The sequence below is a fragment of the Dermacentor variabilis genome, chromosome 3 (genome assembly GCF_050947875.1).
Source record: "Dermacentor variabilis isolate Ectoservices chromosome 3, ASM5094787v1, whole genome shotgun sequence".
Lineage (NCBI taxonomy): Eukaryota > Metazoa > Arthropoda > Arachnida > Ixodida > Ixodidae > Dermacentor > Dermacentor variabilis.
Window position 1 is genome coordinate 124,086,624 of NC_134570.1, and position 14,239 is coordinate 124,100,862.

A 14,239-nucleotide genomic window follows, 5' to 3' on the forward strand; every position below is an offset into this window, starting at 1 on the left:
ATAACTATTGCGTAGCATGTGCTGTCCAGACAGCTTGGTCATACAGCCACAGGCCCCATAGATGGCTAGCGCACTGTTCGATAATTTAGACCTCAACAGCATGACTTCACGCTAATTCAGCTACCGACTCTAGCAGTAAGAGCAATGTTTTTGCTTTGATACGTCGCCGATGTCTCCTTTAAATGAAAACTAGTGAACCCTAGACAATCCAGAAGTTCCTTACTGTACCTAAACCACGGCACAAGCTAGCTGCTACATACATTTTTCTATTCTGATTATGTGGATCATTAGTAAGAATGTGTATGACATATAGTGTTGCACTTTTGCACACCTCTTTCAGTAAATGGAACCCCTTTTTATCAGAACATACTTCTCTGGACCCTTGAGATTCCAGTTAACGAGAATTTACTGTATTTTCACGGCTGTGTTGCGTAAAGACATGAGGGAACTGACACTCAAATGAGTTCAGCAGTAGCTACCACCCCAGGTGAGTATCATATATCAGGCGCAATAGCAACACTAAACTTATTTTCCAACATTATTGTTGCTCTGAACACAACTCTAAAATCGGCACATAAGTGGAACTCTGCAGTTATATACACTTATATTCAACTGAAAATTGTGAGATAATGGTGATGCTACTTGGCACGCTGTAGCTCACTTCGTGCTGTCGGTCTGGGCGAAGCACAGTCGGAAACGCTCCCACTTGGTGCAACTGATGGCCCCTGATCATCGCGTAGTGAGATTGCCGATGCAGCAGCAGGCTCTGTACTGTTGGGCGTGTACGTGCTTGGTAGTTGCGAGCACTGCTGTTGTTCAGCTGAGCCATCGTCATCACCGTTTATCATGTTGTTGAACAACTGTGACGGCGACTCGCTCACAACTGCAAGTCATTTTTGTAGATACACAACAATGCAAATTAAAAACAAATGAATTCAATGTTCAGTGGAAAATTATATACACACTATTAGAAAAAGCCATCCTGATTCTTCATGGCAACATCTAGTTTTACTACGTATTCGTGTTGTCCCAACCATCCTCCAACATGTAAGCTTCGGCGGCAGCGTCTCTCGCGTTCGCTGCTGAGCCTCGTACCGCTTCTTGCGCCGACGTGAGGTGCTCACGAGCAGGCTGTGATACTGCACCGCTGTTTGAACGCCGCCGTGCCCTAATAGTTAACCCTTCATTTTTTTTAATAATCTCCTGCAGAAGGTGCTCCTTCTTACTGTACTCTTCCTCTGCGCCGGATTTGTGAGGTCATGAATGACATTTTTACATGCAGTTTAAGAGGCATATTAGTATATTTCCCATAATGAACAAATCAACTCACTTGCGGAGTTTTTTCCGGTCGTTCAATGAGTAGCGCCAAAGCATCAGTTTCGCACGTTCGCACACGTTGCGTGCTGTCAATGTTTTGCCGGTTGCTGCATTCACAACGGCTGCGATAAGGGCCCATCTGCTCTGATCCCCGAAAGGACTGGCCTCCCTTACCTGGCGCAGAAGCTCGATGTCGTCAGCAGACGAAAAGCGCATGCGAGGATTGCCTTTGGCCGCTGCGCTCATGATCGAAACATAGCGTGCACTAAGAGGCGCCATATTGAAGTGCACCCTCTCACCTTGGCGAGACTTCGCGAGACCACTCCGCTAACTCCGCAAAACCGAGAACGCGAACTCGTTTGCGTGGCGTACGCCCGCTATAACAGCCACCTCGTTTAGCGTTCAGCGTATGCGCAGTGATGACCCGCTATATATAGCGTACGCAATGGTATAGCGTACGGTATACTACAACTGCCTAATAAAGCAGGCGGCGCAGGATCTCTCGGGCCCGCACAGGGTAGCGCAGGGATCAAAGCTGGAAGCAGGGTTGCCCGTGGGTTGGGACCGCGGACAATGAAGAAACCCACTTCTACTTCTATCGCACTATGCAGTTAATTATCATCAGCCTGGATACGCCCACTGTAGCGCACGTCTCTCCAATGCATCTCCAACTACGCCGGTTATGTGCTAATTGTGGCCAAGTTGTCCCTGCAAACTTCCTATTCTTATCCGTTCACCTAACTTTCTGCCGCCCCCTGCTACGCTTCCATTCTCTTGGAGTCCAGTCCGTGACCCTTAATGACGACCGGTTATCTGCCCTCCTCATTGCATGCCCTGCCGATGCCCATTTCTTTTTCTTGATTTCAACTAAGATCTCTTTAACTCGCGTTTGTTCCCTCACCCAATCTGCTCTCTTCTTATCCCCACCACCTAACGTTACACCCATCATTCTTTTTCCATAGCTCGTTGCGTAGTGCTCAATTTAGGTAGAAACCTTTTCATAAGACTCCAGGTTTCTGCCGGAAGGTGAGTACTGGCAACGCACAGATGTTATACAGTTTTTTCTTCAGGGATAATGGCAACCTGCTGTTCATGATCTGAGAATGCCTGCCAAACACACCCCAGCCCATTCTTATTCTTCTGATTATTTCAGTCTCCGCTGTCACTACCTGCCACCCTAGGTAAATGTACTCCCTTACCACTTCCAGTGCCTCGCTACCTATCGTAAACTGGTGTTCTCTTCCAAAACTGTTAAACATTACTTTAGTTTCCTGCAGATTAATTTTTAGACCCACCTTTCTGCTTTGCCTCTGCAGGTCAGTGAGCCTGCATGGCAATTGGTCCCCTGAGTTACTAAGCAAGGCAATATCATTAGCGAATCGTAAGTTACAAAGGTATTTTCCTTTAACACTTACCCCCAATTCTTTCCAGTCCGGGTCTCAGAAGACCTCCTGTAAACAAGCTGTGAATAGCAGTGGAGAGATCGTATCCCCTTGTCTGACGCCCTTCTTTATTGCGATTTTGTTGCTTTCTTTATGGAGGACTACGGTGGCTGTGGAACCACTATAGATATCTTTCAGTATTTTTACATACGGGTCGTCTACACCCTGATTCCATAATGCCTGCATGATTGCTGAGGTTTCGACTGAATCAAACGCTTTCTCGTAATCAATGAAAGCTATATATAAGGATTGGTTATATTCCGCACATTTCTCTATCACGGGATTGATAGTGTGAATATGGTCTATTTTTGAGTAACCTTTACGAAATCCTGCCTTGTCCTTTTTTGACAGAAGTCTAAGGTGTTCCTGATTCTATTTGCAATTACCTTGGTAAATACTTTGAGGTAACGGACAGTGAGCTGATCCGTCTATAATTTTTCAAGTCTCTAGCGTCCCCTTTCTTATGGATTAAGATTATGTTGGCGTTCTTCCAAAATTCCGGTACGCTCGAGGTCATGAGGCTTTGCCTTTACAGGGTGGCCAGTTTTTCTAGAACAATCTGCCGATCGTCCTTCAACAAATATCCTGTAACCTGATCCTCCCTGTATCGTGATCTCGTAGCACGCTTACCAGCGCAACCCACGTCATTATTTATACTCGGCACGTGCCGTGCCCTTTTTCTTTACTTTTCCTCTTTGCTCTTGGCGTGTCTTTATAAGAAAGCATAATAAAGGACGCAAGCAGTTTTTCTCCCTTCACCATGTCGGCCTGGTGAATGCTTCGCACACGCCCATACCGCACGGAACCTTACGTGGTGTCAGAAGTGGCCGCCTGGTGCAACACTTGCCAGCGGTAGCAGGACCTCGGGTACACCCACGAACAGACATGGATGTACTGAAGCCATCGGGACCACTACTCATGACGTGTGAGGGCAAGAATTTGCAACGATTTAAGTAGATGCTGGAGCAGATGCTTCACGGTAACAAAGCCGCATGACAAACCCCTGAGCAAGGCAGCGAACACAGCAGTACTACTGAGCTTAGCAGGGGAGGACGCATTAGAAGTTTTCAACAACTTCTCATTCAGCGATGGTGAAAGCAAGGAAGACTACGAGACCATCGTTGTCAAGTTTGATGCATACTGGTCTGCTCACACAAACGGAGTCTACGAGTGGTATCTGTTCCGAAAGCGGATGCAGACAGCGGGAGAGAGTTTTGAACAGTTCGCCCGAGACGTAAGGATGGAAGCTCGATCATGCAATTGCGGAGAGCTAAGAGACTCCATGATTAGCGACGAAATTGTGATCGGCCTTAGCAATGACAACAGCCTCCGGACCAAACTCCTGCAAGACAACGAGCTTACGCTACCCAAAGCCGAAAAAATATGCAAGACATCAGAGGCAGTTGCTTTGCAATGCGAAGCATGGGTGGATAAAGAAAACCAAGTAGATCCAGTGAATGTCGCTCGGATCTCAACCAAGCATTCAAAAGCGTTCAAATGGTCACGTTGTGGCAGAGAACTCAGGCCACGCGACTGCCCTGCTTATGGCAAAACTTGCAGAATCTGTAACGCAAGGAATACCTTTGTTCTTTGCTGCAGAAGGGCGGCGAGCGTAGATTAGCTCCAGGATGACGGTCATGGCTACGAATTTGAAAGTTTAGATGTATGTACCGGTAACATATGGAATGAACGAGATTGCATGGTGATAGCGAGCCTTGGCAGCGACGAACTCAGAGTCAAAGTCGACACGGCATCTCAAGCCAGCCTGATGCCGTATTCAGCCTACACGAAGCTGCGGACAATGCCGCCTGTCAAACGCACAAACACCACTTTGCAGTCATACGATGGGGCGATCATCAAACACCTAGGTGTCATCAGCCAAAAAGAAGTCATCGGTGACAGACGCCGGCATTTGGACTTCTTCGTCTTCAAGAAAGGAAGGCAGGCACTGCTCGGGCTCGAGGCAAGTGAATTTCTCGGGCTAGTTACCAGGACAGTCGATGTAGTGGTAGCAAGCTACTCCGAACAATTAATGCAGGAATTCGGCGAGCTATTCGAAGGTACCGGCTGTGTAGAGCTGCACTACAACATGGTCTTGTCTGTGGATGCTGTCCCAGTGGTTCAAGCTGACCGACGAGTTCCTTTGGCCCTAAAGGAACCACTTTGCAAGGAGCTGAAGTGGATGAAGCAAGCGGGCATCGTGACAAAGGTCAACGAACCGACTGAATGGGTAAGCCCATTAGTAATTGCCAAGAAAAAAGATGGAAAGTTGAGGATTTGCATGGATCCCAGGATAATCTGCGCTAGCACAAAACTGGAGCATTACGACATGCCAAGGTGGCAGGACATAGAGGCAGAGCTGGCCGGTGGAAAGGTGCTCAGTCGACTTCACGCGAAAGCTGGTTTTCATCAAATTCCTCTCGATGAAGAAACGTCAAGAATCTGCACTTTCGCAATTGCTTTTGGAAGGTATAGGTTCTTGCGAATGCGCTTTGGAATCGCTTCAGCATCAGAAGTATTTCAAAAGACTGTGAGCGAAATATTTGATACCTTACCGGGCGTTCATGTGTATGTAGATGACATTTTGATTTGGGGAATCTCGCAGGAACATGAGCATCCGCTGAGATCAGTACTCGAAGCTGCTAGACAAGCTGCTCTTAAGCTGAAGGCAGAGAAGTGCAAGGTTGATGCTCGCAAAATCAAATTTCTGGTGCTATTATCTTGAAAAATGGCGTAAAGCCCAACCAACGGCTGATCGAGTGCATGAAACAGATGCCCATTCCGGCCGATAAACAGGGAGCGCAGCGCCTTCTTGGTCTAGCCAATTATTTTTCCAAGTACCCTCCCTCCTTGTCGCAGAGGACGTCTTCTTTGCGCATCCTAATCACGCATGATGCAGTATTTGCATGGACACCAAGCCACACGCATGAATGGCACAGTATCTGTGACAGCCTTGGCCAGCAGCCACTGCTAGCTATTTCTGACCCTCAGAAAGAAACGAAAGTGACGTCAGATGCATCAATGAATGGTTTGGGTTCAGCTCCCATGCAGCGTCACGGAAGTGAATGGCCTCCTGTGGTGTAGGCATCAAGGTGCTGACTGACACGGAGCAGCGTTATTCACAGATTGAAAAGGAAGCATTAGCAGTGACTTTCGGCTGCCAGAAGTTTCATTACTTCATCTATGGTCGACAGATTGTCTTGGAAAATGATCACCGGCCGTTGATAGCTATAGCTCAAAAAGCAATCGCTGATATGCCGCCTAGACAACAAAGGTTTTTATGTGTCTGCTCAAATTTGACAATGTCCTTCGATACGTTCCAGGAAAAGAACTCATCTTGGCAGACAGGCTCTCGCGAGCCACAGCCGTGATTCCGGACCAGGGCGATGCGAACGCTGATGCGATGTCAAATCCATGCTGTGAATGCGGTTACAGCCCTCGTCAGCGGTGTCATGTTAAAGTGGCTAAGCGAAGCGACCATATAAGATCCATATTTACGCGCCGTAATTCTGGCCGTTCGCAATGGTGAAAAAGCTGAGGGAGAGCTGAAACCTTCCACAGGCGAGATGTCATTTGTGAGAGGTATTCTACTGAAAGGTACAAAACTGATCGTGCCTGTGTCCATGAGAGGCACGAGATGATGGCCCGAGTGCATGAAGGCCACATGGACCCTAATAAATTTAAAGTGAGGGAAAAAGATTCACTTTTTAGCCAACCAATAACGTAGATTGCACAGAAATGATCCAGAGGTGTGCTGTGCGCAAACGCTATGCATGTAATCAACCTACCGAACCACTCATCATTAGACCTACACCGCATTACGCATGGTCTAAGGTGGGTGTCGACCTATTCGAATAGGTCGGAAGGTCATATCTTTCAGTGCACGACATTTCGAACTTTCCAGAAGTGGACGAGCTGCGCGACATATCGGCGACAACTGTCATCGACAAGCTGGGGGCCATATTTGCGGGATTGGTGTTCCGTGTGAGGTGTGTACAGACAACGGACCTCAGTTCAGAAGCCGAGACTTCTGCCGGTTTGCAAGCAGGTATGATTTCAGACATGACCCCACAAGCCCGGAGTTCCCGAGGTCCAACGGGCTTGCAGAGAAAGGCATGCAGCTAGCTAAAAGAATTTCGAAGAAAACGAAAGAAGCAAGAGAAGATTTCTGGCTGGGGCTACTTTGCTACAGGTCAACCCCCTTAGAAGATAGGCGATCACCCGGAGAATTACTCCAAGGAAGGCGATTAAGATCGACTCTTCCTGATTTAGCAACCAACAGAGAGCGCAAGTGTGGATACATGTTCAAAAGGAATGTTCAAGATGGGTTCTACCACCACTAGAAAAGGGACGCACTGTTAGGCTGAAGAAAAACTTTTGGTCACGGAAAGCGACATTGGTTGAGCAGGTGTATCCAAGATCGTACGAAGTGTGGACAGAGGACAACAAAACATTTCGTCGCAACAGGCACCTTCTGCTCCCCACAGGTGAAGCTTTTATCCAGGACTCACTGGAAGATGACCACAGTACTTATGAACGCCAGCAAAGCACACACGTCGCACCCGACCTGCCTGACCAGATTAACGCACCGCCTGTAATGGTGACAGACCCCACTACATCATTACGAAGACCTCGTTGCCAGTTCAGACCACGTCAACGTCTGCAGAACGACTCGTATTTCGAACGGTTGTCTTGAACTCTTTTCTTATTAATACTGTGAAGACGTGCATCACGTAGCTGCTGTTCTAATATATGTACTTTCAAAAGGAGAAGGATGCTTCGTGATCTGATAGTACGCTTATCAGCCCAACACACGTCATTATTTCTACTCGGCAAGAGCCGCGCCCTTTCTTTTTTCTATTTGCTCTTGTCATGTTTTTATAAGCAAGCGCAATAAAGGACGCGTACGGAAGAAGGTATTCGTTATCCGCAAATTATTCCGCTCTGCAAGCTGTACTAATAAGTCTGCCGGGCTATTCCTATAACCTATGCCATATTCCTCCACTGACTTGTCTCCAGCCTGCTTCTTGCCTACCCTGGCATTCATGTCGCCCATCAGTATACTGTATCTTGTACGTCTTCATAGAAGCTTCCGACTTTCTGGTGATCATGACTGGATGTAAGCGCACAGACCTGTACGACCTTCAATTTGTACTTCCTATTAGGTTTCACAACAAGACCTGCCAACAAGACCTCGCTGAGCCCTATTATATTCCATTTGGTGCCCAAATATCAACAAATATTCCGAGTACAAGGAGCTGTTCCTCAAACGCATCTATTATTATTTCTTTTTGCCTAATTAGTGCCATTTCCATTTACCTTTGTTTTCTGAAACCGAATTGACTGTCTCATAAAAGTCAATGTTTAAGTAGAAAATTATGAATTCTCAAGTAAATAATTTTTTTGGGATCTTTGGATATTATCGGAAGAACTGAAATAGGCCTGTAATTAGCCATATCAGAGGTAGCACCACCTTTGCGAATGACAGCCACGTTTGCTGCCTGCATTTCGCTTGGAAAGATGCCAGATGCTAAAGCTAGGTTATAGATATGCGTTAGCATTGGGGCTAGTATGTCAACTACAAACTTGAAGAGTTTGACCTGAAAGCCATCTTTATCTTCAGCTCGGCAATTTCTTAGATTTCTAAACACTGTCATGATTTCGTCTTCATGTGTAGGATACATGAACAGGGACCCCGGAATACATGGCGTGTTATACGCGTAACCCACAGTTGTGTCAGAGGGACAGCATGATGTTTTGGCTACATTAACAAAGAAATTATTAAATTCATTACACAGTACCTCCCCACTTATTGGTATACCACCTTTCATTATTTTCGTAATAGTTGTTTTTGAGGTGCAATTTAGTAATTTGTTCAATTGGTCCCACTGGTTGTGAACATTTCTTTTGGATCCCTCGGAAAATGCATTACTAAAATACCTTATCTTGGCAGTTCGTAGTTCTCGATTTAGCTGGTTTCGGTATTCTTTATATTTCTCAAGCTTGGAAGGCTGGTGCGATTTTATTAATTGCGCAAACATTTCTTCTTTGGTCTTTATATTGCGCAGCAGTTGTTGCGTAACCCACGGCTTCTTAGGATTGCGTTTGCGCGGACGGACTTGCGGAAAACATATGTGATAGACAGTTTTTATTTTGAACGAAAATGCATTATATGCCTCATTCACGTCTTTTAAAGATAGCACATCGTCCCAACTTGTTTCATACAGCATCGAACGAAAACGATCAAGTGTGGTGATACCAATGCGTCGAAAATTTGGAGAGGGTGCTACGGGAACTCGATAAGGGCGTTCAGCTGGGACAAAGGCAAAAACAGGGAGATGGTCACTTAAGTCGGACAGTGCCAGCTTTTCTTTTTCGCATGTTTCTGCGTTTGTGATTACAATATCAATGGAGGAAGATGTGGAGCACGTGATGCGTGTAGGTACTTCGATAACATTGAAAACGCCATAGGCATCTAGTAAGCTTATGAATTCTTGTTCAATGTTCAATTTCAATCACACGATAAATGTTGACCTGATAAATCAATGTTCAAATCACCCGATAAATGTAATTTCACTTCCAATTTAACACTGAGGCGGTGTTTAAGTACGTTGGCGCTCGTTCTTGCATGCCGGCTGAGTTGTGCTTCAAGAGCAAGCAGAAAAACATTACAGACCACGTAGGGGAATAAAATACCTGTTATTATTCTGCCACTGTTAATTCTATCTTTCAGGTAATTCAACCAAATCTTGGGGTTCCGCAATATCCGAATCAGCAGAGTCGATTTTACCTCTTACTTCGCATCAACAACTCGGTTGCATTCGTGATGCTACGTGCATATTAACCGGAACTGAGGACGCTGGCAAATCTCGGTGGCCACGCTCAGCAGAGGCAACTGGCGTGTGTAGACCAGAAGTGCAAAAAATGAAATATATTTTATGGTATATTTGAGATTGCACATTTGTCTATTTTTCATTTATATATAACTCATGATTACCAATTAAAGTATTACCGAGAACGTTCAGTCAGTATGTGTAACTGTTGGTGGGTTGGTTTCTTTGGATGTAGCTGCATGACGACATAATAAATGAGAGAGGAGCCGATATTTAATGAAGTTTGACAACAGATTGTAAATTTCTTGCTGAGTGTAGAGGAATAATATTTGGCTCACATGTTTAAACGACCCTCTTCTACACAATGGGAAGATTTTCTTCCTACGCTGAGCTAGTGTTTCACGGTATATTTGAGAGCATCGAATTTAAAACAAGTCTGCCAAACTTGTGCTAGCATATTTCAATGACAAGATTGCCGCTTATTTGGTTATAATAATTTCGCTTTATTGCCCAAAGGTCTACACTGCCGCAACAATGCAGCGGTCGTTTTCGCTCTACCTTCAGAAAGGATTGGTGCAATAAAGCAGTCTTAGTAAAAATATGACAGAAAGTGCATTGGTAGGCCTGCCTTCTTGGTGTTCCATTCCCTATCTTATCTTTATTTCTTTTCTGAGCTAGATATCTTTACTGAAGTTGGTCTCTGCGACATGCACGGTATATTTTGAGTATTACCAATTGCACAGCCAAATGGCTGTCGTGCTTCAGTATTTGGCGTGTGTAGCCTGAGCCATTAACACAAAGTTAGTCCTCACAATGCGATGATGTGAGGGCTTAACTGTGTTCCCCAATTCCAAGAATCATGTTCAATGTTCTCTGCGTCTTGCCATCTTTTCCCATTGGGAGGAGTGCGTTAGAAGTCAGGACGTCAAGTGAAAGGTTGCTCATTTTTCTGTCCCTTTCCTTTTCCTGAAAATTCGTATTAACGGAGCTTCTCCGGACACTTAAACGCGCACAACAGTGAACACACACCAGGAAATACTGGCACAAGTGGAGTATTTTATACAGAGGCGTAAAAGGCAGTGTAGCTGTACGAGTGAGTTCTTCCGTATGTGCCCGCAATCAAAAGGAGATTAGAAGGCATGATAATAAAAAGATATAATGACCGCAAAAATAAGACAAAATGACTGCATCACATTTATCGACGAGATGTTGCAGGAGCACCTTGAGATAAAGCACGAGATAGGTAAAGCACGATGGCTAGTGTGAGGGTGCTGATGTTGCTACGAGTGACTATTGCATTAGAGTTGTTTGCAACAGGAAAAGTTATCATCATGGCTGTGGACATCACGGACACCCAGGACTGCTGCATTTGGTATTGTGTACTGCATAGCTATCGCCTTCAGAAATCAACTGGACAATTGACGAATTAGGCGATTTACACTTTGGACATGTGAGGAACAGAGATTCAGCCCTACTAAATTCCTCAGGTAATTACGAAAGGAGTTCCTTATTTAAAATGCAGTGATGGGAACAAATTATTCATATTTACAACACTTAACAGCAGCATGTGAGCACAAAAACAAGTACGTTGTTTGGTGGTGGTTAACATGAGAAACAGTGCTCTTTGTTTCTTTTAGCATGTTTCGGTATAACTTTGTCATAATGATGCCTCCTAGGGTAAACGAATAGGCTGTAGAGTATGTTTAGAGGCGCGGTTCTTCTTATAGAACGCCTTTCAGCCGCTCATGAATACTATATACTACTAAACTAAGCATCATGTGCTAAGAAAGAACAGCATGAAAACAGACCCATCTCCTTTGATACTCAGCAACAAACAGCATTTTTTCGTTTATAGGTATAAACAATGCTTCCCTCCTTTTCGCAAACTGACTCTAGTGAGGAACGTCCTTCAGACTACCTGATGCTGCAGCATCGAGGCACCTGAAAAATAGTCCGAGTCCATGTTCTCAGAGTGGTTAGTAAGGCTGCAGCCATGGTCCACATGCATACATAATGAAAAAGACTTAGCTTTTGGGTCCACTTAAACGCGATAGGTACATGGCATACATTTGTGGACACACTCCATTTTCCGTGTTATGAAAGAAAATGATCTGTTCAACAGAAAGGCAAGCCGATGATCACGTATAGTAGCATCGGCTCTGTCGTGCTAACCATGCTGCTTCACGTACGCAGCTCAAGGTACCGTCTGTTGCGACCGGGGGACCGAAGTTCTGTGGTATCATTTCAGCGTGAAGGATTAAGACAACGTTGGGTTGAGAACGATATCAGATAGGTTTAAACATATACGATTATATAACAATACGTACAAGAGTTTATCAAGAAGTACAGAAAAATAAGAAGTTCATTATCAAGTTCTAGCAGCCGAACTCTAAAAGCTTCCGTCTCTCTTTTTAGCCTTTCCTTTATCCGGCCTTAAGAGACGGGTGACGACATGTCCCACTAATCCTGAGGATGATAGACCTTTCCCATTGAAGAGAGCTACGCACATCACTGCACACGAACAGGCGAGGGGGGAACACACTGACCCTTTCTCAGGCGCGGACGCAGCAGTTTGGACGGAGGACAGGCGATATGAAGGGTGTAGAGCTACTCCTGGTTTGACCTTTCTTTGCACATCCTCTCATCTTCCCAGAACTTCTCCTGAGAGAACTACTCCTGGTTGTGCTCGTCTTGGCAGATCCTGCCGTCGTCGCAGAACCTCTCACCAAAGGACGTCACTGGCGGCCATTAATCATCCCAGTTGAGGATGGCTTTGCCGATGTCGTCGGCCCGTTCCCCATTATACCGTTATCCGTTACCGACGGTTGTCGCGGGGAAAACAGCCGGTCATAACGGCCCGTCCACCGCCAGGAACAGGGCTCGCAAGGGGGCAGCTCATCGGTGGCCCTTGAATAAGCCTTGGCCGCTCAGCACGCTCAGCTTCCCCTCGAACTTTCGGGCTCTCTGGGAGGATCGCTTCCAGGGACAATGGCTATCTCAGACGGAGGTTCGCTGCAGGTCGTAGGCTAGGAAGTGGCATTAGCTATGAAATCCGCACAGAGCCGGAGCAGCGTCAAGGTAAGCATACAGACCTCCTCCGAGATGTGCTAGGCAATCATATCTTCATCCATATTAATCCGGGGATCAGAACTAGCGAGCGTCAGAATGGCAGCCTAGAAGAGCGCTGCGAAACCGATCCTAAACAAAGGTAAAATGGCAGCGTGCCTAACGTTTTGATAAATTTGGTTTCAATCATGTATCAAAGAAGGCGCAACTCACGCAGCTCTGAGGCAAAACGACAATCAAATGGAGATCGTTTGGATCATAAACAAACACTGGGACAAAAAAAAGCACTTCATGTTCTTTATCGAGGCATAAACACTTATCTATTTACATATGTCATGAAAATGACGAAATACACATAAAAGTGTCTGAATCAGAGTCAGCCCTTCCTCCTCAAAGCGACTCCAAGACTGCTGTGAATCGCGTCACATGGTACGGATAGGCCAAAATTCGCAGATAGAATCGGGATCCTCTCCCGCTAACTTGTCTCGTGTCCACAAACTCCGCCCTTCTGAATCGAAAATTCGCCTAGGTTATGCGTAATTCACAAGTCGCCAAGTAAAAAGAAAGCAATGGCGCCCTTTTGAACCACGGGCCTTCTGACAGCGAACGAAACGGTCGAAGGGATCAGTGCCACGTGCTGAGTTCTTCATTCGCTCATTGCCAACTGCCAGTACCAGCGCCTCTACTGCGAAACGTACTGGGCCCCGCTGATCACTTTAACTCTAAACTAAATATAATTCCTAGAGCGGTATTTAAAGCCCCAGCAAAAGAAAAAGCTACACTCTCTGGGTGCTCAAAAACCTTGAAAAACCATTGCTTTCCTGACGGCCTTCATCAAATCAAAACTGTGCAGTGGAAACCGATAGCGCACCCACTCTATAAATATTGACTTACCCAACCATAGTTTGTATAAAAACCTCAAACGTGAATGATTATCTCTAAACATTGGTGCAACCATGAGCCGCCACTGTCGCAAAACATGTTGGGTGCTTTGATGCGCGTTACTGGCTCGCACGCAAAATAATACAACGAACCCCTGAGCTTAACGCGAAAGTATTGAAAAGTAAAACATTCCTAATAACTAACAAAAGAAAAAAATGCCTCGCGCACTGATTTACAAACAAAATACCTTATGGATGCGCCCAATTGTACGGTTACTTTCTCCTAATGCGCGCTCCATTGGGCCGTCGACTGACAGCCTTCTTTCGGCCACGTAGAGCACACGGGGTGCAAGGCTTACATTGCTCGCTGTCGTCACCTGCCGCTCCGTGTGCTCGCAGCTTGCTGTATCGTCCTTGTAGCGGAGGCCGCAAAGGTGGGAACAGTAGCCATTCTCCGTTTGCCCTCGTTCTCGCGGGGCATTCCACTGCTCGACTGCTCCACTGCACCACTGTTCCGACACCCATGTCTCATCCAGGTTGAACACCTCGGTCACACCCTTACTGGCAGAGACGCGCCCTCTACTGTCGTAATCAGCCTTTCGCGATGCCTCCGTTTTCTGAATCGGCCCAATGAACCCTCTTCGCTTGTGCGTGATGGCCCGTTTGTGTCTCACAGGCTGCGTTGAGGAGTCTTTCCCCA